Below are 15,159 nucleotides of genomic sequence, written 5' to 3' on the forward strand. Positions count from 1 at the left end.
GATAGACGGACGGACAAAACGGACGAATGGTCACGTTAGAAGGTCAATGTCCAATAGAGAGTGGTTTTTAGCGGTGTGTGTTGCCAACCCTCTCCGGCTGTGATTGTATGTGTTTGGGAGTCGGGCCAAACATCTGTGCGCATTGCTATGTGCGCGTGTGATGGCCACTAAATACATAATGTATTTATAGCTTGTAATATTTACTACTATAGTTAAGTTGTTCACCTCTCTTCAAAGAACTAGTGAAGAATATCTCTTGCGGCGATGCAGACATATAGTGGACGCGGTTAAGTAAGAAATTGGGAATCTCACATTAAGAGAGTAGCTCTTAGAGAACTGGATGGTTACTTTCCACTCCATGTTGTCCTGCAAGAACTCGATGGCCAACTGCCTTCAGCAATTCACTCCTTATTGGGCGCTTTAATTTCACAGTAACAACAAAGCACTGAAATAGAAACTCTTAAAAACCTCTCCAAATCTAGAACATCAAGCTGTGTTTGTTTTATAAACCAACATCTTACAATTTTGCAAATAAATAACATTTCACCAACAAATTACGGTAGTAAACGCTACTTACTCTTATAACAGTTCAGGTGGCGCTAATGGCCATAGACGTCGATGCGCCGGCAAAAAAAAAAAAAAAACAGTTCAGGATTTAAATTTTCTTGAGGCTTAAAGTTTGTCTTCAAAGATGATCGGCTCCAGTAGCAAGATATTGAAGACTGATGGAGGAAACTAGACAACAAAGCTTCCACAGAACCCCACTATAGTACATGTTCTTTCGAAAAAGATTTCAAGATTTCAAACCCAAAGGGATCTTCAACAACATATTTTGCCTTAGAAAACAGAAAACTCTTTAAACACTATCTAGAAAGTTATAAAAATTAAAAAAAAAATCGCACTTCCGCTAGAGTAATACTCAACATGTTAGACATTTCACTGTCTTAAATATTAAGAAGGTGTTAGAACCAGACCATATACTGGAAGTACTTCCATTTACTTGAGTTTGTACTCCTGCCTACCATAGCAATCCGCAAAAAAGGCGCACATCATTTCAATAAGATTGAGTAATTCCTTGTAAGTAATTAATCAGAATACAAAGCATCATCGCATCATCTAATATTTACCTCTCAGATTCATGGAGATGATATAAAATTAAAAATACCAAACACGCTACAAAATATTAAGCAAAAATAAAATTATGAAATAATTATAACAAACAAGAAAGGAATTAGAGGAAACTCCGGGTTCGAATCCAGCAGCTAGTCCTCAGGTTTTGTCACAATTTTAGTTGATGGAGAAAACATAGCCAACCTAGAAGTAATTACAGTTCCCACAGGCTGCGACTGCAATCTACGTCACGAAAGGTATGACAATTTCATTTTAGTAAATCTAGATATAAATGTCACAAAACTGTAGTGCAGGATGTAACACTACTGTTGTCACGTTACGTTATCTATACAGGAAGAACAAGTTCAAGTGACTGTGGCTTCAACATGAACATTGCTATTAACAGTGAATGTGTTTTTAGCAAACGTCTTCCGGCCTGTCAATCATGAAGTAACCAAGTAAGTGAAGAGATCTGTTCATTATTGAAACGGTAAACGTCAGATTTACTGTTGGACTGTAGATTCAATAACCAGTTTGGTCAGATACTTGCAGTTGGTGGGGGTCCCGACATACATACCGACAAAGAGAGAGAGAGAGGTATGTATTATTATTACGCAAAATTGCTGGAAAGTTGCATGGTAGTAGGTGTTTAGTCGAAGCAGTCGACTGAAGATGTGGGTGGAGTTGATGAACACCTCCAACCTGTTAGTCGCAGTATCCAAATGGCCTTCTATTCCCTCAATAAACTTCCTCCATCTGGTCAAAGTTTTCATCAGTAATTTAAAATAATAATTAGTCATTAAGAATAACAGATAGTTAATAAAAATTATTGAGGGCCATTGAGCCTTGATGAAAGATTGGTAGATACACAAAAGGGCGAATTAAGTGAAGTTAGAGATTTCTTTTTCCAATCTAGGAAGCCTCAAAACTGTTTTCGAAAACTCCAATTTGCAATAAGAGGTAGTTAGTTGCTAAGAATTAACAAAATATGCGGGTTCTGACGTGTCAATGTTCCATTCTGTTATCTAATTCATCTGGATCTACTGCCATGGATGGCCACAAAAAATGTAGCAGATTATCACAGACCTTGACTGTTTTCAATACAGCAAACCCAATCATCCATGAATACGAATAGATTGAACTCGCAAAATGTATGTATAATGCGTAGCCCAAAGTAATAGCTCCCACCAAAATAAAAGACTGGCAACAATAAAATATATCAAAATGCCTGTCAATAAAACTGAAATAAAATTAAACCTGCACCACTTACACAATAATAACTGGACAAAAGACCTGCTGCTGGCCACCTACACAATAATGGATGTAAACTGAGAGAATAAAAGGAGAACCAGAAAGACGATGATGGTGGTAGTGATGGGTAAGGACACGTTGGAGTATTGGATTCCTGATTGGATATGCGACACAATGATCGGAATGATACGGGCAGCTTCCTTCAGACATCTGTTAAAACTACTTCAGGCTTCAATAAACAATAGTGTACGGAAAGGGGGAATCAAGGAAGCAAACGACAAGAAGTCAAGTAAGAAGATCAAAGCTACAAGAATTTTTAAGATTTAACTTCAACAATTATGTTAAAGCTCTTTATTCAAATAAATATTTGCGTACAAGGATTTCTTCATTTTCAATTCTACTTCATTTTAATCTTCTTAAACAGAAAGTATCAGAAGGTTTTAGATTTTTTTTTGTCTTTACCGAAAATTTGCTTTTTAAAAAAAATGCTGAACCTAAAGAAATTAATTGAGTTAAAAAAAAAATAAATAAATAAAAAATAAAAATGGTTTCCATATATGGTTATGTTTAGTGATTTTCTAAAGGAAGGTTTCTAAAGGAAGGACGAGTTTGGATGCAAGTTGATTTGCTAGCTGGGATGCAGTATGCGTATTGAGCTAGAAACCTGAGGATTTTCTACACCTAAAGAGCTGCAATAGGTTATCATCTTGAGGAGCATTATAATAAGAGGGGGCCGTCGTGAGAGTGTTCAAACCAGATTAGTTAATATCAGAAAAGTTTTCTCGTTCAAAAGCAACAGTTCAAAATACATCATATCGTAAAAAAAAAAAAAAATTCTCTTCAGGAGATAAATAAAGTGACGTAACAAGACATGACTTGCAGTCATATATCTACAAAGAAATATTCAATCGGTAGAGGAAAGATCATAAATAAATAAGTAGCAATGACGTATTTGGAGCCATCAGATTGGACGCTATTGATCCACGTCAAGCGGAGAAAGGGTGGACAATAACATTAAAACACTGTCTTTGCTTTCCTAGAAGAACAATGAGGGAATCAATCCAACTTAGTATTCACCATGAACTTGATAGTTCCAGGTAAAGATCGCATAGTCTTTAAAACATGTACTAAATTAGGGAAAATAATGAATATGGCGTCAGCGCTGACACTTTTTCCTCTTGCAACTATTTTTCATTATCTAACTTATTTATGTAATTTTCTGTAGCTTCTAAATTTCAAACATATTATACCACCAAACAGGGATAAGTAATTTCTTTCGAACTTGAACAACGATTACCTCAAGTTCTGGCAGAGATGCGAAGTAACGCCGAATTTCAATCGTTTCAGTTTTATTGCTTTTTGATACTCAAGAAGGGATCGGTTTCCCTAGGCAACGCAGCAGCTACGATCCTATCTCCTAGGTGATCTAATTCAATGGTTCCTCCACCAGTTGGACAGGTTCTGGACCAACAAACGGAGTAGAAGCTCCGATTCTGTGGTCTATTGAACAGCAACTTCGTTGCCCCTGATGTCAGCATGACCATTCGGTGTCGATTTAACTTATGGCATCCGGAAAGTCACCTCAGAGATTCCTAGCATTACCAATCCGAAAGGAGAAGATAGTTCTACAGACTGGCTAGCTAGCACTCTCCATCTCAGGTTCTATTAAGCACTCCTCCTGAATCAAAGATTTCAACCTGGAAAACTGTGGATTAGCTAACCAAGAAAACTTTCAATAAATACGCTCTGGTTTCACGAAAAAGTCTTTCACAAGACCATCTGATACGCGGATGATTCAGCCAGTAAAGCAATCAGTCCTTGCTTTTCAAGTTCACTTGAAATGGGGAACTCAAACTGCATCCTGATTGGATTTGATCCCAGATCATGTTCACAGCAGAATCTGGGCCGGAATTATCATTTTACTTAGTGTTCTCTAATTACAAACAACACTGTACATCACCGGACCGTACAAAGTTCCAAGAAAGAAGAAAATCTAAGAGCCAGTAGCTGGATTCGAACCTGGGATCTCCGCGCTGCAATATGCTAACCACTCAGCTAATCCCTTCCCGACATAGTGATAATATTACTTATTCTGCTAAAAGAAAGTTTAATTTGGTTAAACTGTCAAGACAGAACTGAGAAGGGGAAGAAAGAGAGAGTGGGAGAAAGGAGACAAAAATAACAGTTACTTGCTTAAGACAAACTGTAGATGAGCAGGAGACAACGTTTACTTTTCGACCAACTCCTATCTAATGAAGAGTGGAAAGCTTATAGAACTGCAGATGGAAGGTAACTCCAAGTGAATCTACGTACCGCTCACAGACAATTTATCTCAATCAAATCAACAGCAAAAGGTCAACATGATTACAAGAGTAGCAAAGAATGAGTACGAACTTAAGGAGATGATGGCCTTCCTCCCTGCTGAAGAAGAAACATAAAAATTTATGCGCTACATTTAAATTTATGCTTAAAATAAAACTGACCTAAATAACAGCTAGCTGCTCTATTGGGTGGGAATAATTTCTAATCGGTGGAACATATTATTTACGAAAATATATGTACATCTTTATTTTATGGAGAATTGCAGCAATAAGAAGACGGTGAAAGTGTGACATCTGTCTGTCTGTACGATGGTACATACGTGTCCAGACATGTACGCAGCTTCATTCTTCTCTAGCGCAGCTCTATCTTCCTCGTTATCTATTATATATAAATGGATGCACATAACATATACACACACAGAGACGCAAATAATGCGTATATACACATACACGCGAATAAGATCTTCTATCAGGAATATATTCACGTTAAAGGCAAAAGGTTAAGAAAGTCTCCTTGCTTCTTATATATTAACTAAAGACAGAAGGTGTCATAATATAAGCGATAAAATTTCCTGTACAAGTTTTTGTTAATTTTAAATTATTCTTTAAAATAAAATAAAAAAATTTAATTCGGGAGCCAAATCACTTTCTCTTCCATAAGGTCCCCTTGTTTGCGTTCAGTACGCTGAACTTTTTGGTTCAACGTATCTGAGACTGAACGCTAGTTCATCACAATCCCAGTACACTCACTAGACAACTGACCCTCAGATTGCTGACTGCAGAATTAATCCGTCAAGGCCGTGAGGCTATTAGGATAATTTTAGGCCTATTAACCGGCCACTGCAGGCTCAGAAAACACATGCATTGCATGAGCCTGGCAGATGATAGCCTTTGTAGGTTCTGTCAGGAAGAGGAGGAAACGGCACTGCACGTGTTGCTGACAGTGTGAGGGGCTTGTCTGGCTAAGGATGTTACTTCTCGGGGAGAAAAAAACCAAGGCCTGTGAGCTTTACCCAAGAGTCGCTCTCCAGAATTAAGAATCTGATTAAACGGACAGGTCTGGAGAGCGCGGGAGCCCCAATAGATCCAAAAGGATCGCAGTGGCGTAGGCCTTAAGGGCCTCCCTATTGGAATCTAATCTAATCTAACCCTCAAATTACGGGAACAGAAATCCGATCTGTATCATAATAACATGGTGCCCCTTGGATATTTTCTTTGGAGCAAGCCAACAAAGGAGGTACGAAGATTTGTTCTATCGCCAGGAATACAGTAAAACTCAATCCACAGCCGTTCATTCTTGCTGAGAGGTGGAAAAAGCTATCAGTGTCATCTTCAGGATCCAAAGCATCAACGTCCCGAAGATTAGATGTCACAGAAGTAACTATACTGACTAATAGAGCCTCTAAGACTGACATGGCAGGACTTCTGACTTCCTCCAGAAAGTCAGCATAGTTAGCGGGTGACGAGGAGGATGATAAATCTTAATTCTGAGCTCTAGGAAGTGGTTACTCCAACTTTCGGTTCCCATTTCTCCTTCTAAATGCCTAGTAAACCCTGGGGATTAGTTGTTTCATCACCTGAAGCCAATTGCGAACTCATCTGGCACCACTGAGGGTTCAATAGATCTGCATAAAGACAGTCATGCAAAAAAAAAAGTGTTACTGTAGGTAAAAGCATTTTCAAAGCGAAGTTGCTGTCATGAAGGGTACGATTAGATTTAAAAACTAACTATAAAGTTGGAGGCAGTTCTTATGAAAAACCACAAAAACGACTAAAACCTGAAACGTACACTTAATACACGTTCAATGAAAACCAAATATACCCAGTTTGGAACAATTGCAGTTCTTTCTCTTGCAAGTCGTAAGAAAAAAGTTAATGCACTAATCACTTACTTGGGGAAGAAGAATAGAAAGCTAAGGGAAGGCTGCACCCACATTGTAGGTGGTCAGACTTTCTCATTCAGAACGCATCACTCCCTCCCCTCGGAGAACCTCATCACAAGTAGTTCATGCGTGTTATGTACCACCACAAGTACAAGGAAGCCGAGAGAAGGTCAAAGTTCACATCACGACATCCTCCATGTTCATACTCCAAACATATCTCGCCATTCTAACTCCACCTACATCTCTCCCTGGTTTACTATCTTGTGTGTGGAATAACCACAAAAACTCGAGTTTCTAAAAATTATTGCGCAATCAAAACGTCGCTTAATAAATTATGACGAAATTTGTAAATACTGTTTTTATTATCGCTTAATTTTAAAAGAGAGACAGACGCCAGCCACCAACAGCTTCCGTTTTTGCAGATGGATCACATCCTGGGTGTGTAATTACTTCCGCTCTACGTATGCTGCATTTAAATCACTATATTATTATTATTCAAACTGTGCACAATCTAGTAATAACAGGAAAAAAACCAATGCAAAAATTTAATACAGCCTAATAAAAAGTAAAAAAGCAAAAATGGAATCACTAAATTTCTCGGGCGAGTTTTCAACTACCAATTAGGTGACTTGGACGGAGGCTAAATCATACAATACTTCGATAAACATTTTGTTCAACATTAAAAACTAGCAACACTCGGGATTCGAACTGGTGATCTCCTAATTACAAATCCATTCTTATCAACCAGGATACCAACCCAAAGCGGTCTACTTAAACAAAATAAGCAATTTTTTAATCGCCCTTCCAGAAATGAATAAACCTGGCTTGTGAACGTTACCACTAGGTAATAACTCTACAACTAGAAAGCAACTGAAAACCCAAAACTTGATACTTCATATTGGGTCTATTACTCGCTTCCGGCACCAAGGTTACGGCCAAAATCCATCAATCGGAAGTAAACTTTGCGGAAACGATTTTTTCTACTTTCTCTCTAACGATTTTCTTTGAACTTTATGTACTTAAACGGAATCATTAGGCCTATCACTTTTATTTGGAATACATTCCCAAGAAAACTGATTTTCAGGGGGAGGTTCTCTTGGAAATGTCGTGAACTAACTAGAGGACTACCTCAGAACTAAATAGAAGTTACTCTTACGCGGCCTATCTATTATCGTCAAGTATCGATAGAAGTTGAAAGAGCTACACCAGGATCCGGATCTCGTAGCCTTCATTAAACAAGGACGCCTAAGGGGGTTGGGTCGTGTGGAGCGGATGGATCCAGAGCGCTTGCCCAAAAAGATGCTATATGGCACTCCAGGGAGTCGACGTCTTCGAGAGAGGCCTCGTATGAGGTGGCTGGATGATGTGAAGCATGGACGTGCGAAGTTGGTGATCTAGAGCCCACGATCGAGAGGAATGGAAGAGGCTGGTTGAGGAGGCCCGGGTTCTTTCAGGACTGAAGCGCCCCAGAAGAAGGATCGAAAGAATTTAGAGGAAAATACGTTAACCGAAAATGCTTTAATTCACTTTCCATTTTTTAAAGGTTTTTTTTTAGGGGAAAGATACTTAATCGAAAAGACTCGAAGCAATTTGCATTTAAACTTAAAGCCATTGCAGCTTAAATTACAACATTTTCTTACTACAAATTCTTAACTACAAACATCACAAATTTTCTGCAAACTTAAGAATTTTAATTTTATTGCAACGAACATTATACTGATGGTGAAAATTTGCTGAAATGGCGCATTGAACGTAAATTAAAATTCACTGCCCTCTGGATCCCAATTAAAATCAATTTTGTCAAAAAAAAACGCAAGCAAAACTTATGAGCCCTTTTGTAAGAATATGTTTGAATATGATACTTTTCAAAATTAGCATTTTAGCTACAATTTCCATTTCAGCAACACTTCTATGACCCGTTTATATAATATCGATTTAAGACAATTCATTGCTTCAAAAGTGAAGCGTAAAGAGAAAGTGTAGCGTTACCGCAAGGACGCCATCATCTCTGGAGAAGTGGATGGTCTATTTCAACCTAAAGTTGAACTTAGAAGTTTAAAAAAAAGAGTGACTTGTTCTCATAGAACAGCTTTTTCAACAGCCGTGGGATCCTCCCATTGTTGCAAATCATTTAAATGCACATAATAAAATAGCGTTTCCAAATAAAAAATTACTTTCCCATTATGATTATAATTTGCATAATGATTCTAAGCTATTTATTCATTAATTTTGCAATTAACGTTTTAAAATATTTTCTGTGGAAGGTAATTATAGTTATGTCATCCGTAAATCTATGTAGATTAGTGGTTGCTAATTACTTCCGAATTTTTTCCTAAGAAAGCCGGATAATACCAAGACCAAATCATAAGCGAACAACTGGGATTTAGCTGTGGAAAATAATGAAATTAACCTCAATGTGTAGAGTGACGTTCTGGACTTGGAATTCCCATTCCAGTGTCCTGCCCTCGCTAAACAGGATCACTAAGTCTACAAACAATACTCCTTTCATCAAAATCCTTGTCCGAAGTACTCGTTTCACCAAAATTCCATCCATGATTAGCGATCCAACAACAGATTTCGGCGGTAAATTCAGAAGTTCGGATTGGTTTTATCAGATTTAATAATATTTATCTGCCAGAGATGTTCGGTGGTACAAAATATTATTTTGCTGATTTGTGATTTCTGTTATGATTGATCAATTTGAATTGGGGGAAAAAAAGGGAAAGATATAGATAGCTGAGCCGGTAGATACGGAAGACCGTAAAGCAAAGACGTATTTTAAAGCAATTATTGTGATAATTGGACTTGATTTCCAATATTAGCGTTGGCTTTTGTGAAGCTAAATTTGTTAGCAAAGAAAAACTCGTTTAAAAGTCAGATATTACTTGAGTTTAAATTAATTAGAGAAAGATAGATAAATATAAACATCCGAAGAACTTCCGCCTGGCTGCATGATTCCTCAGCATCCCACATTTAATAATTAAATCATTAGCCACCATTAAATGCAAATAATATAATCGAAATAACGATGCAATACTTCACATTAAAAACGCTTCAGAAACTACTAAAAACTTTCTCTTGCATTTTAACAAAAAAAAAGTCTATTAACTTGAGAAAAAAAATCTATTTCATGTACCACGAATCCTACCAGTTTGAGGAAAAGGAAAATTTGTTCCAAGTTGAAGTTATTTAAATTAAATGACTGAAAGCATTCAGACATTTCCTTTCAAATATAATTTACGACTTTTTCTAAAACTGGAAAAGCAATAAATAGAAAAGCCTGAAGGAATTTGTTTTTGTTAACATTGGCGCCCGCAGTTATTTTCAGTGCACTGCCGGCCTCCAGACAGTATTCTCTCGCAAGACTGTCCATCACCGTAAAGAGAGCAGTAAGAAGCTCCTAGAAAGAGAACATATAAGAGCTAGCAACTGAATTCGAACCCGGGTTCATCCGCGCTGGAATCCCGTACACGCTAAACACTGAGCTAATCCCTTCCCTGCTGTAAAACAGATCTTAGTTTAGAATTTCCAACGACATTTCCGTCAATAATAATAAAGGGATAAAAAAATAATAATAACTCTAGTAATCAATATACAGATCTAAAACCAATTACAAATAACAGATCTAGAATTTTTTTACAAAACAAACGTTAATTTTTTCAACTTATTATTCAAACCAATCTGGATTTAAGGCATCAAACTGTGGGTTCAATCCATTTTAGAACCTTAACCGTATTCAAAATCCTTCTTACTACAGTAAACCTCCTTTACAGTCCAATCATACCATCCACAATGGCCTAAATAAAAGGGGTAAACCGAATCCTCCTTGGACGGTGTAGTGGCCCGATGATATCCTCTCAAGAGAAGAAGTTGCTGGTAATGATGGTGCCACTAATTAGGAATGCTCCACATGGGAAATTTTGTTCACCCCTTTTTGTATTTTTATTGAACAGTATCTCTTATCTCGTATATTGTATATTTACTACGTTACATATTTACTTGTGACATTACAGCGTTATTGTATTTAGAAAGAAACGAAAATTAAAGAAAATAGAGCATTAGATAGGAAAAGATAGGGAAAAAAACATTCTGGAAGAGAAAGCTACATGGCACTATTTTGAATTCCATTGATATTTCCGGAGAATTCCTTTCCTAATCTGACTAGAAGGACCTGTTACTCTTTTCGTCTTAAGATATAGGAACACTTATTCAATTATCTTCTATGATAGTGAAGCAGTCGGTTGTAATATGGTATTTTTTACAAGTAAGTAAGCGAATTAATTGTAACATTTGTTTGGAAGATTAGAAAAGGCTGCTTCACGTTAGATTACCCCAAGCAAAGTGAGCTATATCTGTATTCAACTTACAGCGAATGTATTCTGATAGTGAGTTCCAATTATAACTTCATTTTACTGCTCTTTCTCTATTACTTTCTTGGAGTCGATATATATAATATAAATATGTTTAAAATAAAATAATTAAATTTCCACGCAAAAGAAGATGAGATATTAAGTGAGAGGTGTTAGTGAGCATGTAAAGATACTGAAAGTGAGCACAGATAATAAACTACTGTAGGTATTTCTCTGCCCTCGTTTCGTTTGAAGTCTTGTGTTCCTTTTTATTTTGAAGTTTTATTTTTTTTATAGACCATTCACTAGCTTAATATGGAAATATGAATTTTTGTTAGAGATAGTATGCATGCTATCATCCTGACGGCAAGAGAGAGAATGTTCTAGCACACAACTAGTTTTATAACGTTTAAATTATTAGACGGGTTTTATTAATTGATTAAAGAAAGAAAAAAGCTTTAGACCGAGTCAAGTGGGCGGTGTGTTACATCGAGGTTATATTTTGTAAATTTGAAAGTAAATTAGAGATAGGTTGCATATTATTGGGCACATCCCTATCGTTCGATGTTCGACGAAATACCGTGACTTTTTTTCTCTCTCTCCGTAAATTACTAAACAGAGATATTCAGATAAAGTTATCTCCATTTTCAGATTATCTGAATCAGATCTCTGTATTAAAAACAAACATCAGCTGTGAACACTTCCACTAAGAACTTTCTCTAGTCCGTAATTATTATATTTTAAAGTAATAAAACCAAGTTTCTTTCAAATACTTACAGATGTTTGAGGGTATTCGGATTGCCTCAGCCCTCCTCCGATTCCTTCTCTACACGGTCTGTAGAAGACTCCCTAAGGGACTACTGGAAGGATATATTCTCCTCTAACATCCGAAAAATACCTCCAGGCTTTTCGGGAAGCCCCAGCAATAAAGAAAAGATAACAGTTTTACGGTTTACCATTCCTTGATGCCAAACTCCCAACAATTCCCAAGAAGTTCTAGGGAGATCTAGGGAGAGTGGAGCCGACCGTCCAGGACTACCACTCCTTGGTGCCCAATGCACGTACTCCTTTCCAGCAAATTTTGAAGTTGGGAGTGTTTTAGCTAGAGTTTACACTTCCCAATACTAGCAATCTATCATGCACTTTTGGAAGGAAATCCCAGGAGAGTGAGGAGCAGGAAATTATAGATCAACCCTTAAGAGAGTCTAGGAAATATTCGATTCCCCTTCTACACCTGAAAATATCCAGGCTTTCTGGGAAATTCTAAAGGTGAAAAAATTTAGGGAACTAGGCTAACCAGAAAAGTTCTAGAAAGAGGGGAGCTGATAGTGAAGGGCAACCATTCCTTCGTGTCCTTTCCCACTCCTTTCCCAAAAAATTATGAAGTAGGGAGTGTTTTAGCTACAGTTTATACTTCCCAATACTAGTAACCTAACATCCACTTTTGGAGGGCATACCAAGGAAGCGAGGAGCCGGAAATTACAGGAATTCTTAGTGCAACACCTTTTCACTCCCATAAAAGAAATATCCTAACTAAACCGCTTGTATCTAGATTTGGGGGGTAAATCAAAATCCACCGTTCCTCCAGACCCGTGTCAGAAAGGAAAGGCGACTTTGTTTTTTGAGGATCTGCCAGGGGAATTCTCCCTTCAGAGGTCAGAGAAAGTATTAGCCCCCCACTCTAAAACTCAATCAGTTTGCCACAAAGTTTAAATTGTCATTTTCAATTTATTAAAAGAGCAAGTGAAGGCACAGGCGTAGAAAGAAGATAATATAGCTCATGTTTATTCTGTATTTTATTCCAGCGGATCCACTGTATGTAGATTAGTCGGCAGATGAATATAAGTTCACTTTCTGCGGCACGATACTTTCTATTTGTTTCTTTCTACCCTTTTATCGATTGTTATCGCCAATCTCTACTTTTACTTATGTGCGTGAACATGCGTGGAGAGCCCGGACTGTCACCAGGAAGTCGTACCGAAAGGTATCCAGCTTCAGTGTTGAAGATTCTTCTTTAAGCGCAGTCCAATATTTACTCGAGATGTGTTTGTCTGTAGTGAGTTCATTAAATCAACGCTCTTCGAAGAATAGTTCCTGCGGCAAAGATCGCTCACTATGCGCTATTTCCTGTCCATTCATATACTAAATTGCATTGTACCGCGCATATATTTGCTTGAATATTATTTTCCGTTTCACTTAACTCAAAAATCGTCCTAACGATTCTTTTAAAACCCGTATAAGAATTAATTTAATGAAAACAACATTTATAATTACCATTAAATTTCCGACATTAAAAATAAACGAATGATTCATTAAGAAAATTTAATAACTTTCATTTGAGAATGTGGTTAACTCCTAGAGCTGGTAATAGGATAACTTTATCTAATCCATCACTAATCCAATTAATTGATCAATTAGTTTGGTAATGCAAAGTTAATATGTCTTGTGCTACTGAATTCGATTCCCGGTCCAGGCCTTGGATTTTAATTGATGGTTAATGACAGGAATTTATAGTTAAATATGATTGTTAGTCGCCTCCATCCACGATACCTAATTGGTTGTTGGACGTAAAGCCCGCCTGAAAAAAATAGGCAATTACTTTACTTTACTTAGAGAAGACATATTTGTTTCGCACTATATTTGCTGATTCACCAAGAGCCCAGACCTGCATGCTAAGTCGGAAATACTTCGCGATTTGTACAATCAGATATTTCATTTTATACTTAAGCATCAGATAAAATGCATAGACGGCGAAGAAAATGCTGCCATGTTTAACAAAAAGTAGAGAAAGACATTATATAAAATTTAAATAAGAAGATTCAACTTTTGAAAAGTGGCACAAAGATGTAGTTTCGGCACTGTTTCAAAAAACTGTTTCAATTACAGCGCCAAGCAAACAGCTGCGAGTAGTGCAGTGTTGTGTCACAAAAGTATATATTTTCAAGCGGACTTAACGTCCAGCTACCAAAGGCGTGGACAGTGGCGACTAGCAGACGTACTTTACTATAAATTTTACATAATATCCATTAAACAAAATCTAATGGCCTAGAACTGGAATTGAACTCAGTTCAATTTATCTTATCACTGCGGATCTCCCTCTAACCGCTCGGCTATCGGGCGCTTATGACTGCTTTGAAAAAGGGATTTAATCGATTGTTAAAAAAAAGGTTCCCGCCTATCCCTAAATAGAAATTAAATAATAAAGACTATTTTAAACTAAAAATAAAAACTTGATAATAAAGATCTAGGAAATGGATTAAAACAGATAATTCAAATAGGTCGTTTAAGAAAAGATCATGCACGTCCAATGAAAGCAACTTAAGAAAGATAAATAATAAAATAAATAGATAATAAAACATAAAAAATCACAATGAGAATTAACGCTGAGGAATGGCTAACAGAAATAGAAATTGTTAATAAAACCTACTTTATAAATATCTAGCACAGAATTGTCACGAATAAAAAGAGAGACTATTTGAAATCTATAATTAAGAAAACGACAATATATGATAAGAGTTTGAAAATTGAAATAAAATTATCCAGCAACTCTCAATGAGAATTTATACAATATCTAGCCAATAAAATCACACATCAAAGTGCAATTTGTCATGGGATAAAAATGCAACACGGACCGACGATGGCAGTAGCCCAGATCCTGGACAACTTTCACGGCATGCATTTACTAGAGGGAACATAATGAAATACAAGTATTAAATGTTTATTATTAATTTATTTATATTTTAATAAGGGCAAATTTATTAAATCCAGAAAATGGTCTATAATTAATAAGACTTTCCTTCTTATTTTTCCTCATCTACTTTATTACTGGACTCAATAGCGACCACTTCCTTTTAGGTTTTTTGACGTAAAACTCCTACGTGATTATTGTTAAATATTATTATTGCAAAGCTCATAATTTATAAAAGAGATGTAGACCATTTTTTATTTATTTAAACTGTTTTATCACAAACTTATGCAAACGTGGGATGCAAGAAAGAAACTTTGACAAAGGTAACGATATAATATAACTTATAAATATATGTAAGTTATTATCCTTGGACGTCATCAATGTGTGGCAACCGCAATTGACTGCGTTGGCGGATACAGTGCGGGGTGCTTTTCGGGAGGAGTCTGTGAGAAGGGCCAGAAAGACGGAGCGTTTCCTCCTTTACAGGACACTAATGGAGGACATAGATGATAGCAGTTCGCTTTTTGGACATATAGCCAATACGCAATTAAATTTTA

The sequence above is a fragment of the Rhodnius prolixus genome, unplaced genomic scaffold (genome assembly GCF_049639745.1).
Source record: "Rhodnius prolixus isolate KJV_2025 unplaced genomic scaffold, Rpr scaffold_1, whole genome shotgun sequence".
NCBI classification, from domain to species: domain Eukaryota; kingdom Metazoa; phylum Arthropoda; class Insecta; order Hemiptera; family Reduviidae; genus Rhodnius; species Rhodnius prolixus.